Here is a 20,244-nt window from a genome sequence, read left to right on the forward strand (position 1 = left end):
TTTAAAATAATTAATATACATAATTGAATTATGAAATGGTTGTACTTTATAGTATGAGTTTTTAGCATATGTAGATATATGGCACTTATTGATGTATTTATCCATTTTGAAAATATTCTTCTGATTTTATGGCAGCTACAATAGGTTCATAGGATGACACTAGGTTATTGGCCCAGAGGGCTTTATAAGCCTAGCCAAGAATTTTGTCCATGTTCCCTTAAAGTCAGCACCTGTTTCCCCTGTCCAGCAGGGACACTGGTGGGATCCCAGGGGTGCATTTTCTGTTTCCCATCCAGTCATTCAGGTTCCTCTTACAGGGGGCTAGTGAGGTTCTCTGGTTGATATGGAGAGGGAGTCTATTCCACAGATGGGGGAGTCTTTGGCACACAAATCTATGCCACCCACAAGTTCTATTAATGTCACAGACAAGGCTGAGGCCTTGCATGTGGGTTGCTCGAGTGGAGTTTGATTTATGGATATGCAGCAACTCCATCAAGGGTGGGTCTGAGACAGCCTTGTATGCCAGACACAGGTCACCTCTGAGCAGTCTGTAAGAGACTGAATAAAGGGCCAAGGTTTTTAGCCTATCTGTATGAGACAGGTGTTTGAGACCCTTGATCTTCCTGGTCAGGAACCTCTGTGGTCTCTCCAGCTACTGTATGTGCTTGGCAAGGTACATGCTGAAGGAGGGCATTGTATTCAATAATGGGTCTGATAAGGGAGGAGTACAGGGATGTTATGACCTCCTTGTTCCTGGATGAAATACCCTTACTTATGAAGTGGACCATGTAGAAAGCCTTCTGTACAACAGAGGCAATGTGCTGGCCAAAAGTCAGTTTGCTATCAACCTGGGTGCCCGACTCCCTCAAGACTGTGTGCTTAGCACTTTGTTATTTATTTGATAATTAGTGGGGGTGCCATTTTCCCCAAAGGAGATAATGATGCATTTCTTGACATTCAGTTTGAGGCCACACTTTTGGCACCAGTCATTAGTTTGAGTAAGGTCCTCTTCAGAGGACTATATCCAGGTTTTACCTTGTGTATAGGAAATTAGCTGAGGGTTTAAATCTTCAGCAAGATTTTTCTTGGCAACAGGTTTATAACTAATTTGTCCAATGTTTAGGTTTTGTCTGAACCTAGAACAATCAGCACTACTTTTTATTTTGAGGTATGTTGCTTTAGAATGCAAATATTTCAGCAGAGGATTTCCACCACTGTTACATTTAGAAGGTTTTGGCTGAAAGAGTTCCATCAATATTTCTTAGATTGCAAGATAGAATTCTTTCTTCTTAGCATATTTGATAAAGGTGGACGATATTCATTTGAAGTTTGATGCATTAGTGTTTCTTTTATTTATTTTTTTATTATAATTTAATAAACTCTGTGATGACCCTATGACAATTTACTGTTACAGTTATCTGTCCTAGAAAAAAAGCTTTACAAACTTGTCTGATACTTTTTGGACTAATTCTTATATGGATGAAGCAGATAAGTTTGACATTTCTGCGAGTAATTCTCTTTCTGATTCTACTCAGTAGTTGCCTGAGTGAGATAAAGGTTATTACTTGCAGAATGCTACCAGCATGGAGCTACCATACATTCCGGGCAATATTCCTTGCTTTGTCAGTCCTGTGTAGAATTTAGGTGGGAGGAAGGGGTCAGTAATATATATGTTATACTATTTTTTTCTGAATTACTCAGGTCTTCTCCTAACAGATGATAATGAGTCTGTGTTATATAACAGTTGCCCAAGGCAATATAATGAATGTCTACTCAACAGTTTATGTGCAGCAACTATCACCTGTGTCTGAGCATGCATAACTTTGCAGTAATGAAATGCAGGTCATTATCACATTAACAATATGTGCAGTTACAATATAGCACTGAGTCATTATCACTTTTCAGGTAAAACTCTCAGCAGCTGTCACTGTCATACATATAAGTAGAGGTAATTTTCACATTGATAAATGCACAAGCCACATTTGGGTTTTTGTCTACGTGGAGTCATTTCAAGCCATCCCCCCACCAGTTTCCTTCAGTCATTTTTACAATTTGTTTGATACACAGTAAAGCCCTCATTCTGGTTATGTGCTTCATATTTTTGTGAACTACTGCAATTGAACATCATATCATGTAGTAACTTCTTGTATCCTGGATGGCAGTGGGGATCTCGGAGACTCTTCAGCTTAGTTCCACTGGGCTGCTTTCCTGGCTATGCATGGTTTGAAGGGCGCCACTGTGATGTCTTCTGTCCCATCCCTGAAAGGCCACCTGCAAAAATAAAGTCTTGGTATGTCTTTTCCTTTGGTAATGTACCCTTTCACTCTCCCCCTCCAGTCTAGTACAGTAAATGTATGTAGTTCAGGTCAGGAAATATTACATTACTTCCATCCTTGATCCCTTATGTTCATTGCTAAATGGACGCATGTAAAGACAATAGGCAGAGGGAAGGCAGACTGCTGACACTGGAGGTCGTGAGACATCAGCAGTCTGAGTGGGTAGCCAGCACAGATATCAGACACATCAAATGCTCTTGAGTGCCACTGAAGTCCCATGCTTCTCCTGGGTTCATTAGTGGAGTGGCAGTCCTTACCTTGATTTTTCTCTTTACATGTACCCATTCAGTATGTTGGCTACATCAAGAATGTGTATATTTACAGTGTTATGTGTCTACATGGTAAAACAACTAAGTCTGAATGCTATACACATGTATAGATATCAGTTTGTTTAGGATTCAGGTTATGGAAATTATGATTTGTTTTCATGTTTAGGTAAATAACTTTGCAAGGGAGCATCTCAATGTGCCAAGTAATACCTAATTTTGAAGACAGTGTTACTCCTTGCATGAAGTTATGGGAAAGAGCAGTGGAAGCATTAAGAAGGGAGGTGATGATTAGTGATCAGCAGTATGGTTTCATGCCAGGAAAGAGCACTACAGATGCGATGTTTGCTTTGAGAGTGTTGATGGAGAAGTACAAAGAATGTCAGAAGGAGTTGCATTGTGTCTTTGTGGACTTAGAGAAAGCATATGACAGGGTGCCTAGAGAGGAGTTGTGGTATTGTTTGAGGAAGTCGGGAGTGTCAGAGAAGTATGTAAGAGTGGTACAGGATATGTACGAGGGTAGTGTGACAGCAGTGAGAACTGCGGTGGGAGTGACAGATACGTTTAAGGTGGAGGTGGGATTACATCAAGGATCAGCTCTGAGCCCTTTCTTATTTGCAATGGTGATGGACAGGCTGACAGACAAGTTCAGACAGGAGTCCCCGTGGACTATGATGTTTGCAGATGATATTGTGATCTGTAGTGAGAGTAGGGAACAGGTGAAGGAGACCCTGGAGAGGTGGAGATATGCTCTAGAGAGAAGAGGAATGAAGGTCAGCAGGACTAAGACAGAATATACGTGTGTGAATGAGAGGGGAGGATAGAGGAATGGTGAGGATGCAGGGAGTAGAGGTGACGAAGGTGGATGAGTTTAAGTACTTGGGATCAACAGTTCAGAGTAATGGTGAGTGTGGAAGAGAGGTGAAGAAGAGAGTACAGGCAGGATGGAGTGGGTGGAGAAGAGTGTCAGGAGTGATTTGTGACAGACGAGTAAGAGTGAAAGGGAAGGTCTACAAGAGGGTAGTGAGACCAGCTATGTTATATGGGTTGGAGACAGTGGCACTGACAAAAAGGCAGGAGTCAGAGCTGGACATGGCAGAGTTAAAGATGTTAAGATTTGCACTGGGTGTGACGAGGGTGGACAGGATTAGGAGTACGTATATTAGAGGGTCAGCCAGGTTGGAAGGTTTGGAGACAAAGACAGAGAGGCAAGATTACGTTGGTTTAGATGTGCTGAGGAGGCATGCAGAGTATATTGGGAAAAAGATGCTAAGGATGAAGCTGCCAGGTAACAGGAAAAGAGGAAGGTCTAAGATAAGGTTTATGGATGTGGTGAGAGAGGATATGCAGGTGGTTGGTGTGACAGAGCAAGATGCAGAGGACAGGAAGAAATGGAAACAGTTGATCCACTGTGGTACCCCTAACAGGAGCAGCTGAAAGAAGAAGAAGAAGTTACTCCTTACAACATGATAAAATAACTGTGTCTGTGCGCTGTACACATGTACAGATATCACAGTTTGTTTAGTCTTGCAGGATTATGAAAATTATACATTTCCAATACTTCTCATTATTATGCCCATATCTTTGCAAGGGAGGATGGTGACGACACAAATGATGCATCATTTTGAAGCTGACATTGGGACACACGACTTGTACACTGATATGTAGCCTCTGTCTGTTACAGGTGATGAGATATGATGCTTTATTTACACCAATGTCTTGTATAAACATCTATGCAAATATATGGACTCAGCCGTACCTAATAGGACAAAAACAAGATCATCAAGAAAGAACAGGCCTGCCATTAATAGGCTGTAAAGTCAAAGAAAGAAATTGCTGTCCAAGAGCAGGAAGGAACAGTCTCTGATTTGGAATTATTCCCTCCTCGACTTAAAGAAGCAAATAAGACACCTTGCAAGACATTCTAAACAAACTATGAATCCAAATTAGCCCCCTTTGCTAAGGATAACCATAAGGCCTTCTTTAGCAATGTCAAAAACCTTAAAGGAAAAACACAGAGCTGCACACAACTGGTTGTTAATGGCATCAAATATACTGAACCCACAGAAATAGACAACCTGCTAGCTGACAGGTTCAGTGAAAACTTCTCCCCCCTGTCCCCACCACATATCCCCCAAAGCATCCCTACCACCCATCCTCCACCTAATACCTTCAAAGAGCACATCATAAACGCTCTCTCCAAAGCCAAAAACACAGCCTCTATGAGACCTGATAATATTCCAGGCTGCATTCTAAATGGATTAAAACAGGAATTAGTTGCACCATTGGGTACTGCTGAATGGAAAACAGCAACTGTCATCCCATTACATAAAGGAGGTGCCTCCATTGACCCTGGCAGCTATAGACCCATAAGCCTGACCAGCCTAATCTGCAATGGCTATGGAATGAATAATCATGGACCTTATCTACAAAGATATAGGAGACCTTCAAATGCTTGACCTGATCCAGTATGACTTTGACAAAGGGTGGTCCTGCATCTTAAAATTGGTGGACTTCTTTAATACAGTCACCAAAGCCCTGGACAAAGGCACATCCATGCATACAGTCTACCTGGAACTGGCCAAGGTCTTTGACACTATTTCCCACTCAGGCATCTTTAATAAACTCACCCAACTGGAGATAAACCCATATATTGTCAGGTGGGTTGCAAACTGGCTCACTGATAGAACACACAAAGTCAAAGTAAGTCACTCTTCCTCCAACAGCAGACCTTTGACCAGTGGTGCTCCACAGGGATTAGTGCTGGGGCCCCTATTGTGTGGAATCTACTTCTCGGATGTACAGGCTAAAACAAAATGCCTATGGCTGACAAAGTTTACTGATGATTGCAAACTAGGTGCAATCATCAAGTCCCTAAACAATTTCAACATCCTACAAGAGGGACTTGCACAGACAAACAAATGGTGCCAAAGTCATGGGCTAAAACTCAATGAAAAAAAATGCATTATCATCCCCTGCAAGGGTGACATCCCTGCAGATTACCACATTAGTAACAACACCCTAAGCACGCAATCAGCAGTGAGAGATTTGGGCACATAGGTTGACTGCAACCTTTCCTTTGACCACCATGACTCCACAGGGTTAAGAAAGGCTTTTTACGTTGCCCACCTCATAAGTAAGGACGTTGCATCCAGAACAAAAGAGGTTATAACCCACCCTGTACTCCTCACTCATCAGGCCAATAATAGAGTACAATGCTACCTTTGGTATGTACCTTAACAGGCACATGCAACAACTGGAAAGACCTCAAAGGTATCTTACAAAAAAAAAATTAGGGTCTTCAGCATATGTCATACGTTGACAGACTGAAATCACTGTCACTATACTCTGTGTCTCACAGACTACTCAGAGGCAACCTCTGCCTTGCATATAAAGCAATCTCAGATCCTGCTCTAATGGAAATGCTGCACATTCATAACTCAAATGGTATAAAATGCACTTGCTCTACGGAACTCAACCTAGTATGTGACATCAACTGGATTTGCTGGAGAGAGACAGATATGTCTCAAAGAAGTTCTCTCTCCTATGGAGCAAACTTCCAATTCAGGTGAAACAGAACCCCTTGCTGACCCTATTTAAACATATTAATAAACTCCAAAAAAACAACAAAAAACAAACAGACACTGAATAGAGAAATGTCATGGAAAACAGTAAGGGTAGGTTAAAACTCACCTTAATAAGCAAACAGTCCTTAAAATCCAAATGCGATTTCAAATCATCAAAATCAATCCTTCATAAAAATCAGTGTTCAAAAGAATAAATCCTCATAAAACCATAAAATGTAATATGTTTTTGGATTTTAATGACTTTTCACTTATTAAAGTGAGTTTTAACCTTATCTTCCTGTTTCCTGCAATCTTTCTTTATACTGTTCCTATTTAAGCATAATTTGGATGATTGGATGGGAAACAGGAAATTTAGCCCGGGTGTTTCACCTGTGTCCCTCTCGGACAGGGGCAGTAGCTGTTGACTTAGTTCCACTTAATACCATCATATTCTTGGGAACAGGGGTTGTACTTGGCTAGGCTTGTAAGGGCCCTTAGACTAGTAACCTCCTATGATCCTATAACAGCTCTTTCACCTTATAATACTGGGACACCATATACCTAACATTAGATGAAGTTGGGATTTCTAAGCAACTACGTTTCTAAGATGTTACATTTAAACCATTCAAGAAACTGCACTACACTCAAGTTATGATTTTCTTCAACACCTCTGTAAGTTCTGCCAATAGAGCATATTCACCCTAACTTCTCGCCTTGGATATATGGCTGTAGCTATTTTAATGAAGACATTTACATATTTTGGATATTGTATGTCAGTTGAAAAGTTAAAGAAATTTATCAATAGTAGAGTTATGAAGTTCAACCTAATTAAAAGGGAGATGACTTGGTTTACAAGTTATTATGGGCCTTTAGATTTCTCAGGTGGGTAAAGAGAATCTGTTAGTTAGAGTTGCTGCTTTAGTGAAAAATTACATAAACATGGCCTTCTTTGTGAAGTATTTACATTACAAAGATCATGGTTTCTAGGTAAAAAAATAATTTCAACATTATAACTTGTCAATATTTTGGAAAAGACACAATGGCTGCAACATTTTTATTTAATAATTACTTAAGGCAACTTTTTTTTGCTTAGACACTACACTGCTTTACAGAATTGGACATTAATTTGCATATTTATTTGTAATACATATTATGACTCATGTTTCTTTTTTATGGTTTGTATACTGCACTGACTTATGTTGAGTTAAATTATATATTTATATATTTGTATTATTATTGCATTATTAAAAAGGCTGCTGCTTGACCCATGTTGATCAGTTTCAGTGTCATTCAGGCGTTTAAAGTTCTGGTCATATTTTTTGGTCTCGCCTCCTTCTATCACAGTACAAGCCCAGCACCCTGGTACCTGTCCAGTCTGGACCTACAAGTAGTCTTCTTGCCCTCTCCCCAGACTTTCAATCTAATATTTCTGGGGGCTGGTCTTGTAACCTAGACATCCAGGGGCACAGAATGTCTGGACATTTGTCCAGGTTTCTTTTTTATTTACTTAAGAACTACCTGTTCCCCCACCCCCTTTATGGAGCTAAATGCATGCTTGGTGGATGGGTGTCCAATGGAGATATGTGGCATATTGCCCCACCTTAGCAGCAGCTCTGTCTCCATCCTATTCTCCTCTTCTAAGCATGCTTCCCAGTGTGCTTTCCCCAGCCTCCACCAGGGATCAACGGAGTAGATGCCCATAGGTCCATCCACCCGTGCCGTGATGGTGATGCCCATTCCGCCCTACCACTTCATTGGTCATCCGAGTTAATAATTGAACCAGAGTTGGCGGGGCCATTATCAGGGCTTTAGCCCTCTATGCCACCAGAGTGGCTATGTTGTGATCATATTTTATGATAAAAACATATCTGGCAAAACCAGACATTTACACATATTGCCTTTACTGCTCATTGACGAGCACACTGTTAAACACCGGCACTTTTGCTAGATTTTGAAACCACACTCTTACTGAACTCAAAACAAAGGGAGAGATGTCTGGGCTCCCTCATAACTGGAAAAGAAGGCAGTAGTTGAGAGTTCTTTGAGCAGAGAACAAAGATGTTATTCCCCACAGATCAAGCACATTAGACCATCACCTAAAGGATGCATGCTTTAAAATTAAGTCCATTCATTTCTCTACAACAAGCAAGTCTATTTTTAAAATAGTCTGCTAGTCTCCAGAGGTGCAGAGCTCATCCTTAAATTGCAAAGACTCAAATCCTGTCTGCCTCACTGGAAGAAGAAGGGACCAAAGGAGATATGCTCCTGGCTTCGAATTTAAGGAAAGTTGTTAGGGTACCAGTACTTTTCAGCTTTTCACAAAAACTGCTTGAGCCTGTGGCTGACCTCCATAATCCTAGAAAGAAAACTCTTTCCTCAGTCCTTTACTGGTGGAACTCAGTGCTACTGTCTCCCTTCCTAACATCTTCCATCAGAATCCACATTGTTAGATGGCTCCAGATGAGTAGAAGACATGAGGTCATTTTGTTCTAGGGCTAGTGAATGGTTCCCTGTTATGCTGTCGCAGACACAGATTGTCAAATGTGTCTTTGTTGAACTGAAAAGCGTGAAAAGGCAAAATAGAGAAGTGGTTTTTCAGCTAATTCTTTCCCTGGGAAAGAATTTGTTTGGCAAGTTTTGCTACTTTGCCTTTTCGGCACTGTAGTGCAATCTCGGAGTTGGTATACTTAAGTAGGGGAGTGTGGGGGCGAAGCCACCCACATTATGTAATGTCTTATAGCTTTTTTTTTTTTCTCAGAACAGCAATTCTTTCCCTTGGGAAAAAAAAATCTCTGTTCTGAGGTTTCGACCTTGTAAGCTTTCACTTACATGGGGTCGATTATGTGTCATTCGCTCTTCTGAGAGTGCAATATCATAATATAGACCCCTAGTGAACTAAGGCTAACATATCCAACAGATAAAGTGCTTGAGTGAGAGCTAAAGGATCATGCTGGTAGGGAATACTGTCTTAACACAAACACTGATCCCAACACAGGTTTATATTTAAAGTATGCCACCGTAGTAAGTGCTAGGTCTCACAGAGAGAAGGAAAGGAGAGAGAGACAAACAGAGAAGGAGAAGATTAGCATAGCCTGCTACTTGCTGTACACCATCCTTTCTCTGGAAAGTTCTGCAGAGCAGTGTTAAGAGAGGCAGAAATTCTGGCATGGCTGCAGAGAAGATTAAGGCTTTATGCTGTAATCTTAGCTTTTATTCTTTCAGTCTTCATTCGCTTAGTGTGTAAGTCTGAACAAGTCACTTTAAAAGAGACTACTCACAATTCAACTCTGAAAAGAGGCACTGGTGCCTAGTGAGCTGGCCGATTAATAAGTAAATAAACAATACACCATGCCAGTTAGCTGTACAGTGCTAGACCATCTCCAGCAACTTTTGAGGGGTGCTCCTACATATTCTGAAAATGGATGCATTGCTTGTTTAATAGGAAGTTAATTTAGACTTTCATAGTTTGCAAGAAATGGGCCCTGAAGAAGGGGATCTACATCAGCTGTCTAGCTTTCAACTTTCTACTTGGCCCTGAAAATATTTGAGACAAATCTCCTTCAAGAGTGCCCCTTATGTTGCCAGAAAAATCAATTTATTGTTTGTTATCTAATCAAGTAAGTGATCACTAGGTCAAATTCCCATTTGCATTAAAGGAAAACTCATCTTACAGAGGATCATAGACATGAGCATGTCTCTCTCTCTCCCAGCATGTCACATTCCAAGAGATTAAAGAAAAGGTAATAGACTCTCCAAACCACTCCTACAGATATTCCCATGAGCTGTGAACTGATGAACTGAGGGACTCTGTCTGGTATGAGTCTTAGAGAAAGTGAATTCTCCACAGATCAATCTATTCACTACTGAGCAGAATAAGGTACTCCTTCTATTTTCCTTAGTGTTACAGGCAATGAGACATGAAAATAGTTGGCTGTACATTTTTCTGCTAGTCCTCCTGGTTCATGCCTCATTGAAAATTTCTGGGAAGAAATGCAAAATATATTATCACTTCCTCCTGTGAATTAAAAATAGTATGCCTTTTCCAGCACCCATGTCTCTGTTGCTAATTTAGTTGTATATTGGACCCTTAATATCTAGACATGTCTAATGGGATAGTGTCCATTTTAAGTAGAGTTCTATGTAGAAATGCCCCAGGGAAGTTGTTAAACAGATGTAATATGCATAGACTACTTTTATTAATTGATTAATAAATATAAAAGATTCACAGTACAATGAAACAATGAAATAATTTACTAGAGAATGACTGGGAACCATAATTATTAAGAGATACAGATTATGATCACAATATGTATTAAATGTGATCACAATGATCTATGGCTTTGGAAGCTCAAAGTTTCAAAACTTTGAACTTCCTATGGTTAAGACCATAAATTTGAAGTTTTGAAACTTCAAACAGTTTAAATGGAGATTGTCATACAGCACGGAATGGGAAATTTACAGTTCTCTTCACTGTAGTGCAATTCCAGAGTTGGTATATTTAATTAGCAGGGGGGTGGGGAGTTCCCCCACATAAACATAAAAAATAGTTTTTACTTTTATTTTCATTGACGTTTCGAACTTTTAAAATGTCAGTGTTATGGACTCGACCATATGTCATTCGAAGTTTTGAAAGTTTGAGCTTCCAAAGTAGATCCATATATATATATATATATATATATATATATATATATATATATATATATATATATATATATATAGCACTTCAGAAGGATAGGGAAAACATTGCTGACCAGTTTACTTCCTATAGCATTCAGAAGATGCCTGCCATGATATTCATACTGACTAAGAGAAAACTGGCAAGTTCACAAGGAAATTCCACTTCTTTTTACAATAAGGGGTTCAGAATATTTGAAAACCACATGCACATCCACCAGTTCAAGAAGATGTCTCAATTTAATGTCTCATCTGAAGGGTGTCACCTCAGAAATGTAACACCACATCCCCTATAAAGTGCTAAATATCATTATTGAAAAATTAACCTGATTACCTCATGTGTGAATATAACAGCCAGCCGTCTGATCTATTGGCATAAAATGTTAGTGTGTTACTTGATGAAACAATGCTACTATTAAAGGGTAATGTAAATCCATGTGATTTATACGTTAGTATTAAATTGCAATTGCAGCTAGGAGTACAGCAATACAATTAAAAACCTAAATAGAGTGAATGCCCAGATCATTTTAATTTAAATGCGTAGTGAGATGTCCAGGTAGTGTACTGCAGAGATGACCTTTAAATGTCTTTCTGAATGCATCCTTAAAAATAAATTGCCACAGTGCAAGCTGAAATATTTTCCAAAGACTGTAAATATGCTCAGAGAAGCATGAGTAACTGTGAACTGATTTAAGATTACAAGTACGTTTGTGTTCTTCCAGGAAGATACTAAATGTCATTCATTTGGGGAAAGTTAGTATTTTAATGGCAGAACTTTCATGGCTTCATGACTGTTTGTTCTCTTATCCTCATCAGTACAAATTGCTAACCAAGAAATAATAATGGTTCCATCACAGATAATTGAAAATTTAATATTTCTACTAATATCTTAATCCAGTTTGTGATTAAGGAGTGACCATGGATAAGTTAAATGGTATGATATAAGTTACACCAATGCACAGAAGAGAACTGGGTGTAAGAAGGGAAGTAACCCTATAAAATATCTATGTTTCAAAGCTGTCAGGTTAAATTCTTATATACTTTTAAAATCAGAGCTCATTATGAATGGTAACTCCTAGTGAGATCAGAATCACCTACAATTAGGTGTAATTCACTATTTCAGTCACAGAATGATAAAAAATAAACATGCAAGATACCTGTTTTGCAGATAGTAAGATCACCCTTTAATGCCTTCAATTCTTGTAGAAAAATGTGGATTTGTGCTGTTTATGATGAGGTGTAGGTCTAGAAGTACTCCTGTCTCTGTGGAGATGATTGTTGATGACAGAGGTTCTAGAACACTTTCAGAGCCATCTGCATACTGTCTGTTTTGGAAACAACACAGTGAATCACCACCTCATTAATGAAAACAATGAACACAAAGCTGTCAGGTCTGTGCCTGACTGCTGCACTTGGGGTCACTTAAATTAAATCACAGCATTTGTAATATAAGGAGATAATATTCTTCTTCAGCTAGTCCACTAGAGACACCCTGCAGTGGCTCAGCACACCCAAAGTGGACCATTCAAGACAGGCTGTCTGCTTGTCTGTAGCTTTTAAAACCCTTAACAGATAATCCAGAAACTTGCTAAGGTGTGAATGCACTCATGACTAAAGAGGTCCACATGAAGAGGTAGAGACATGTTCCAAAAAAGTCATGTGGGCTGAGTGAGAAGATCATGAAAGCACATTTATTTAATTATTTATTTTGCATGTTTGTTTGCTTGATTTTATTTGATTATTTATGTTTATAATGTGAGCAGACTGTGTCAGAATGTCTTCCTTCAGTCATGACCTCCTACCTATTCAAGGTATAAAATGCAGTACAACAATATGAAGAGATTGTACATAATTTAGAGTGTATAATACAAGGAATGTAACTACAGCCAGTCAGTTCAGTTCAATTTCCAGAATTTATGATAATACATTCATTTATTTCTGATTACGTGCTTGTCACATTAAGGTCATGGGGAGAAACAGACTGTTCTGACACATGCTGAGTGCAAGCACATAGGATAGGAAGCTGACCATGGATAGGATACCTGCCTCTGTCAGAATGAGTGCATACACACACACACACACACACACACACACACACACTCATGGCATGCAAACTTATGGACAGCTGGATTGTGTTAGAGATATGGGAGGGAATTAGAGTACCCATGAAAAACTAAAATGGAAATTGAGAGGACATAGAAATACCACACAGAAGGCACCCTCAGTCAGGAATCACAAAAGATTAAAAAAATTAAAACTTCTTCGCAGTTACTTTATTTGTTGGAATAAGCACCAAAATGTCCTAAGACACAGTCATACATTTGTTTTTCTTTCTTTCTTTAAATTAGTTAATTAAGTAATTAATTAATTTGTTTATTCTTTGTTGACCAGGTTAGTCCCACTAGACCAGTGGCTCCTCTAAAAGGGAGACCCAATGTAGTATTTTATACAGCTAGGGAAATTGTCTTCAGGGCATTGGGGGTACTTCCTCAACTCTTTTTAATAGGTACCATGGGATCTTTTACATCCACCTTAGCTACAATCAAATCAAGTAGAGGGCCTCAGTTTAACATCTCATATGAAGGATGGCGCACTCAGGAATGCAGCACCCTCCTTATGATGCACTGCAGTGTCACCACTCCATATATAGAATATAATTAAACCCACAACTTTCTGCACCAAAGGCAATGTAGAAATCAGATGTATTATGTTGGATTTGTATTCATGAAATGTGGTGCTGTGGAGGAATAGAAGGTCATATTGCAAGGAAATGTATTTCATTCAAACATATAAGCACTTCGTGATCTACAGAATAAAAATGGGCACATATCAGTAATATAACTAGAAATGTTACAGTAAGACTAGCAAAACCCATGGGCAAAATATCTGCTAATTTAGGGTAAGAACAACATTTCTTCTTTTTAACTGCTGCATAGCTTTGCATCTTAATCAAAACTTAGGATGACTGTGTATTTTTAATGTCCCCACAATATGTTGCAATATTTCAGTCAATTTAAATAAGACAATCAACAATTAATAAAAAAAAATAGAGATCCTACAAATTCCATGGTGAATCAATAAACAAGGCTGGGGAAATGTCTGAGTTTTGTATACTATAAAAATATTATACAATGAATCCTAATTAACATTCAGAAACTGCCATGCTGATTGGATTCACAGTCAGCATTCCTGTTGTAAATTGAGCATTACCAATGCTAAGAAGCACTATCAAAAAGCCCAGTGGCTCTAGCTACCAAAACTAATACTATAGCCACCATATTCTTTGTGTGACTAAGTAGACAACAAGAAGCCTGCTTCTGAATACTGCACAGTAATGTAAAACAAACAAACAAAAAACAGTCACAGGAGACCATAAATATAGCCCACTGATGACTCCTCTAGAGTATGAAATATAGCACAAATGGTATCCAAGTGTCAGCAAGTATATGCCCTGATCATATTTACATCAATTACACATCTGCTTCAAGACAAAGGAGGCAGTGCATTAGTATAGGTGATTCACAGCATGATGTTTTTTTTAGAAAAGGCAAGCCATTTATTTCTTAAATAGTATAATTCTATAAGAGTAATAACTCATGTTTATTTGTGAGTAATACAGGATGGCTGGATACATGTGATTACTTGGGTTACAGCCTCATGACCAAACCATATCAACCATGGGTAAATTTTGCATTACTTGTGCCTGAATATGAGTTACTGTTAAGTTATTAATTCTCCTAATTATATAAGTAATAAATATAAATATATTATAAGGCTGCCTACAAAAACATGAAGAAACAAAATTAAAAAAGATAAAATATTTCACTACTAATAAACAGAACTAGATTTAATTCAAAAACTATTCAGTGTAGCTGAGGATGTAACAAGAATGAAATAAAGTGATAAAAGAAAGTGTTAGGAAATCGCAAGCTTTCAATGAAGACATTACCACAAAAGTAAAATAGGCTAAATGGAGTCAGAGATGAGAACACCTGAATAAGAAGAAAAATCACAAAGGAAGTGCAATATAAAATCTGGGTCACCAATAAGTGTACAGTCACCTCTAAATGATGAATGGGTAATCCAGCGAAAAACAGCTCCACAACGTCAATGGAATGTATCTCCACAATGCCAATGATAAAATATAGTTAATTTATTGCAAAGCAAAACAATAAACCAACTTTTCCTATGGGTAAATTTATTGATGTTAGATTAAAACATATATACAACAAAATTCCACATATGGTTAAAGACACGTGGGAATTTTTATGTAAGTATCCTACCCAATCTTGGAACGATGGGTTGACATTTGTCACTATAGATGTCAATGATCTCTTTTCATGTATTCCGAAACAAGCAGGATTTGAAGCTTTTTGCAACAGCATTATGAAACATTCAGATATTAAATGGTAAGAAGTCAGTTTATGAATGGAATGTATGAATATAGTGTTGGACAACAACTTTATTTACTATGAGGGTAAGTACTTTAGACAAACCGGGGGGGATAGCTATGGGAGCAGCTTGTGATCCCATATTTGCCAACCTGGTGATGCTTGACTGGAAAGACAACATCTTATTCCCTAGTGCACACTTCTCTAGTATTATTCATTATTCTCGATTTTTAGATGATATTTATATATTGTGGAATTCAAGCATGGATAAGCTTGATGAATTTATAAAATTTTTGAACAACAGTAGTGACTTCCTCAAATTTACATATTCTTATAGTCTTGAAGGAATTGCTTATTTGGATACATATATATATATACAAGCATGAAGGGTGTTTGTATTCTAAAAGGTACTTTTTCCAATGATTATCTTGAATACAGTAGTTTTCATCCTTCTAAGTTAAATACAATATTTACAAAGGACAATGTATAAGAGCTTCACGTATGACATCAGATTATAACATACTAGTTGAAGAAATTCAATTCATAACAAGTATGTTTCTGGAGAGGGGTTACCCACCAAAATTGATGAATGAGGTGGGCCAATATGTTTTACATGAATGGGGCAAAAAATATAAACCACTCTTAGGATCTGGTGCACATAACAATCAAGTAACAAAGTCCATTAATTACTACACCAACAGGGAATTTAGTGGGACAGATCATCACCAGAGATCTTTTATTATATTATACAGTCCAATTGTCAACGATGTTATCCAAATTATATTCAGTTATTGGTATTTGATCACAGGTGACACAAGCCTCACAGAATTAATAGGTAACAAACCAGGAATAGTTTTTAAGATGGGGAAAAATATTAAAGGTTTTTTAGAACAACATAAAACTATTAGAAAGGATAGAAGTAGTGAAAAGGTTCATTATACTACAAAATGTGGATCATGTAATAAATGTAGATACATTACAGACAAAAAGCAAGTCATGATACATAATTCATTCAAAGCTAAACTTAAATTTGTTAAAGGGAACTGTAATACTAAAATGGTGGTCTACATAGCTATGTGTAAGGAATGTACAGGTTATTATGCGGGGAAGATGGAGAGATGTCTTAAAAAACACATATATGAGCATATATACAACATAAGGAAGAGGGACCCCACAAGTGCTTTAAATAGGCATATAGAAATGAAAGGTCACACACATGAATTCAAATTTGTTATAATAGACACCATTTAAAATGATCCCTGAGGTGGAGATTACAAGACTCTATTATGTTACAGGGAGACATGGTGGCAGTTATTTTTAGATGCCACATCACCACCAGGGCTTAATGATTTTATATCTAGTAAGCCAATATTGGAAATGAGCTAGCACCACTTCCATACACCCTTTTTAAATAGGAGAGGAATAAGTTACACCAAAGGATAATATTCAAACGCACACAAGTAGTTCCCATTAGTGGTATGCAAATATTGTGCTGTTTGTGTGTGAATACATCAATTGAATACATGCTTATATAAAGCACAACAGTCAACAGAATTATGATGTAATTGTGTATTTTAATGTGTATTATTTAATCCTGAGCATATCCCCAGGATAACTAATAGATTGTTACTTTATACAACAGGTTTTTGTTGGGTGATTATGTAGCACAGATATGTAGGGACTATTTAATAGTGGTAGTCTAAACACGTATTTACATATTGTATTATTATATTTAATAATGTTTTGCTTTGCAATAAATGAACTATATTTTATCATTGGCATTGTGGAGATACATTCCACTGATGCTGTGGAGCTGTTTTTCACTGGATTACCCATTCATCATTTAGAGGTGACTGTACACTTATTGGTGACCCTGTGGCTAAGTTTTTATAGTCGCTATTTTGTGTCTATTCAATATAAAATCTGGCTGTAACAAACTCTGCAAACCAGTTTCATCCAGCACTTTGGACTATAGAGTTTGTTACTGCCAGACGATTATTTTGGATTATTGTAGAGTTTGTTACATCCAGATTATCAGGCTTGCAGCATTTGTTGCAGCCTGCTGCGTTTGTTATGGAATAAAAAACACTATTTGGGATTATCTGAGCCTCATGTGTTCTTTAATTGCTGTGGATACCATCCTGTGGGGCCTGTTTATATTATGAAAATGCCAAATATTGTGAGTGCTTCATTTATTTATTTGTGACTCATATATATATATATATATATATATATATATATATATATATATATATATATATATATACACACATATATATATATATATATATATATATATATATATATATATATATATATATATATATATATATATATATATGGTTCTAGGTTATAACACCAACAGCACACAACATCGACAACGACATCACCGACACCACATCATCGACAGCTCACAAACACGACACCACACACACTCAACACATCATCACAACAACCAATAAACAAAACAAATTCCCTGACCAAAAACCACACACACAACACAAGCACACCAAAATCCTAACAAACAAACACTAAACCTTACATACACAACTATCCACTACCCTAACCGAAACCCTAACCCTAAGGTCCGTCACTATCGCACACTAACCTAACCCGCTCCCTGACCCTAACTCACTTAACCCACCCCTAACCCAAACAAAGTCACTACTGCACCCTTACCTAACTCGCGCCCTAACCCTAACTCACTTAACCTGCCCCTAACCCAAAACATTCACTACTGCACCCTTACCTAACTCGCGCCCTAACCCTAACTCACTTAACCCGCCCCTAACCCAAAACATTCACTACTGCACCCTTACCTAACTCGCGCCCTAACCCTAACTCACTTAACCCACCCCTACCCCTACAGACTGCCAACATCGCACACTTACCTTACTCGCACCCTAACGTCCGTCACTACCGCATACTTACACATCCTTTCCCCATCTCGGTGTTCTCCACGTCGGTGTTTTCATCCATCGATCTTCTCGCGTCGGTGATTTCGCTGTCGGTCTTCCTATCTGTCGACGTTATAACCTAGACCCATATATATATATCTATATATATATATATATATATATATATATATATATATATAGGGTCTATATTAGATCAACGAACAATTAAATGTTCAAATCTGTAAATGTCGACTTTTACAGATCGAACATTTAATTGTTCGAAAATCTTTAAAAATAAAAAAAAAAAATAAAAAAAAAAAAAAACAAAGTAAGAAAACCAAAAAACAAAAAAAAAAAGAAAAAAAAAAAAAGAAAAGGGTTGTAGCAGGGGGGCAAGCCCCCTGCACCCCCCACACCCCCCTATTTAAATATAGCAACTCCAAGATTGCGCTACAGTATAGGGAAGGGGAAATTTCCCATTTCCGCACTGTAGTGCACTGATGTGCAATCTTGGAGTTGGTATATTTAAGTAGCGGGGTGTGTAGCAACCCTTATCATTTCTTTCTTTTTTTTTGTTGTTTAAATTTTTTTTTTTTACATATTCTAACATTTAAATGTTCGATCTCTAAAGGTTGACCTTTAGAGATTCAAACATTTAATCGTAGACTCTATATATATATATATATATATATATATATATATATATATATATATATATCTAGAGAGAGAGAGGGCACTACAATAATAAAAATCATAGTATTGTTGGCTGCACAAGCATATTATTATTCCAGGACTTGAAGCAAAGATAAAATAGCACTAATGAAATCAAAGTGAAAAAAAATGTTATTACTTAGAATAAAACATGTAACATTTTGTGTCCAGTGGGCTTATTCAGTCAACAAATTAAAAAAAAACAAAGCAAGTACAAAGTTACCTCTAAATATTTTGGCATTTAATTTCAGCCCTGTAAAACTAGAAAAGCATGCAGAAGATGATGATAGTAGAATATGTAAAATTATTGTTTTACAAGGCAGTGGTTGTTGTCTGATGACTAAACACCTAGTTGTATGTAAAGGCATTAGGCCAAACGGCTGTTGTCCTTCCATACATAAGCACATAATTATACCATAATAAATGAACCTTAATGCATTTGTAAAACTGAAATATTTCTATCATGATAACATTTAACAGGTTTATTGTATTAGTATTTACAGTAACAATCGCAAAAGGGAAATTGCTGTATGTAGACAGAAAAGTAACTTCATTAAAATATGTACTTAACATAGCAAAGAAGTAATTTACAGTAGAGCATATTATTTGCTTAAACTTATATAGCTTAATTTAATTAGTTTTGATGCTACATAGAATTTAACTTACATCACTGGAAACCACAATAATTTATAGCAATATACTATACATTTTTAAAATTGTTCTTCTTTTCTTGCATTGCATTTTCATCTGCTATTTGTTAATGATAAATGTACTACTTTATTAATTTTCTTAATAATGTGAGATATAAGGAAATGCCATTGTGATTGAAGAAATAACATTTGCTGTCCTTAAACAGTTATTCTTTTATTTTGTATCTAAATAATTGCGATGTTTTCTGATGTCTCACATCTGCAGGTAGCAAATTCCAAACAGCTATTTCTTTCCCCGTTAGAAGTTTTAAAATGAGGTCTTATGATGGTGTTGCTGTTTTCTTGGCTGTCTCTAAATATGTAGTTAGGCTCCTTTTATTTCATTGTTTTGTTTCTAGAAGAGCAGTGTTCCTATTTTAAGATCTAGTAGTTTTGACAGCTAAGAAGAAATCCACATGGCTCTATGATTTACAGGCAGCCTGTTGCACCACTTTAGAAGTTGGCAGCAATGAGTTTAGAGATCTGCAGAAAGAACAAATCTGGAGATTTTGTTATAGCAGTTTGTATTTTACATATGTTTGACTTGGAATGTAAGGCTACAAGATGGAGACCATACTGGACTTTAGGGATAAGCAATGTTTTAGCAAAGACATTACAAGCTGTGAGTGTAAGGAGGTCTGAGATTCCATAGTGTATTTTTGTTGGTGGAGTGTTTTGCAAACAATGTTGTCAGTATGCTTGGCCAATGAAAAT

Source organism: Protopterus annectens, chromosome 2.part0 (assembly GCF_019279795.1).
Source record: "Protopterus annectens isolate FY-2018-M chromosome 2.part0, PAN1.0, whole genome shotgun sequence".
In the NCBI taxonomy this organism is placed as follows: domain Eukaryota; kingdom Metazoa; phylum Chordata; order Ceratodontiformes; family Protopteridae; genus Protopterus; species Protopterus annectens.